General features: G+C 51.6%; 1 protein-coding gene across 1 annotated transcript in view; it reads right to left on the minus strand.

Annotated features, from left to right (window-relative positions):
- Window positions 1-259: 259 nt before the first annotated feature.
- Window positions 260-1627, minus strand: part of LOC113205069 (threonine aspartase 1-like) — a gene marked incomplete at its 5' end in the record, with an annotated part of 95269 nt that continues 93901 nt past the window's right edge. The window contains 1 exon segment of the mRNA XM_026420530.2: window positions 260-368.

Raw genomic sequence — 1627 nt, forward strand, 5'->3', positions numbered from 1 at the left:
TGCCGGCGGGCGGCAGGAGGTGGCGGGACATGCACAGTGCCGACGCGTAGCTCGCGGGGGGCGGCGAGGACGAGGCGCGCACCGCCAGCGGCGAGCGCAGCGACGACGGGTAGTGGTCGGACGGCGAAGGCGAGGACCGCCGGTGCAGCGGCGGCGAGTGGCTGTTGATGGGCGACCGCGACCTGGACCGCGACCGCGACCTCCGGTAGGGCGGCGAGTACTGCATGTCCGGCGGCGGGGTGTTGGCGCCCAGGCTGATGTCGGAGTCCGAGTCGGTGTCACCCGGGGCCGGCGAGTGGGCGTCGCCGCTGCGTCGCGAGCTCCCGCTCGAGTTGGCGAGCTGCGAGCCAGCGAGGTGCTGCTGCATCCTGGAACACAAAGAGCATAGCATGGTTAGGGATGGTGGTGGGATATCATCATCATCGCATTGAATGTTGAATAGTGATTAAAATGTAAAATCAGTATCATGTCTCAAGCATGTCCCAGGGCTAACAATTATTAGGACAGTATATATACTCGTTGGGTTGAGATTTTGCCTAAGTTGATAAGCCCCCTTTCAAAACAAAACCGTTGTATTTTTTTGAGTGTATCTTTATCTCGATATGCCAAAAAGTCCTAAAGCAGAAGGACTGAGAAAATACACGGCGTGTGCCACACGTCGGGTAGGGCAGCGTTGGGCGAGGATTTCAACTCCACCCAAACCCCAACGACGCTATAATGCAGCTGTTCCGTCACAACACAACAAATCAGATCCACATTACGCAGCTCCGCTCGGCTCCGCTCGGCTCCGCTCGGCTCCGCTCGGCTCTGACCCGACACACCTCATCTGACCGCATAATGAAGCTAAGCCGCGTAAGCCGAGCAACACGCTGGCGCGCAGTGACATTATTTACATATAAATAGCTCAAGGTACAGTCATGTAGTAAAACGAGGTTTCCGAGCCCTTTTCGATTTTACAAAATGTTACACACATGGCGGGAAGATCAAACTAGAATCGGAGAGGCCACTTATTTTGCCAGAACGCGTAAACTCTGAAACTCAGAACTCTGAAAAATACCTTTCATGATTGACACGATTTTTTCTGATCAGCACTTTATTAAGCACGATGTAAAATTATGATCGATAGCGTTTATTTACATCAGCCCCTTCTTGTTCGCGGACACAAGAACCAAGTAAATATGGAATGGCTCAAGAATTATCTAACTGTACAATTTTCAATCGTAACTTGGCAACAAATTTTCCACGTGAAAATTACAATTGTTTTTGGCAGTATGGTGATTCATTTAAGTTTGTCTTTCTTTGCTCAAAGCAGGGCAGTGCTCTGAGATCCGCATGAGCGAATAGCCGACCCCACCACCCATCACAAGTGCCCCAGCGCCCTAGTCCCCGTATTGCTATAATTTATCACTTTGTCCTGTGTGATGGCGACCACAATGGCGCTGCAGGAAGCGCTCACCAACTACAAATAATGAGAGTCATAATAGCCATGACAACAAGGCCCCCTGCAGTGCCGACGATGTGAAAATGCTCGTCCTGCATGGGGCTTATCCGGGCAGCTAGGTCCCGTTTACAGGAAAACTTTATCCCCCCCCCACATTATCTATCATCTCTCAGTTTTATCAAAAAC

The sequence above is a fragment of the Frankliniella occidentalis genome, unplaced genomic scaffold (genome assembly GCF_000697945.3).
Source record: "Frankliniella occidentalis isolate FOCC.00 unplaced genomic scaffold, Focc_3.1 Scaffold15, whole genome shotgun sequence".
In the NCBI taxonomy this organism is placed as follows: Eukaryota; Metazoa; Arthropoda; class Insecta; order Thysanoptera; family Thripidae; genus Frankliniella; species Frankliniella occidentalis.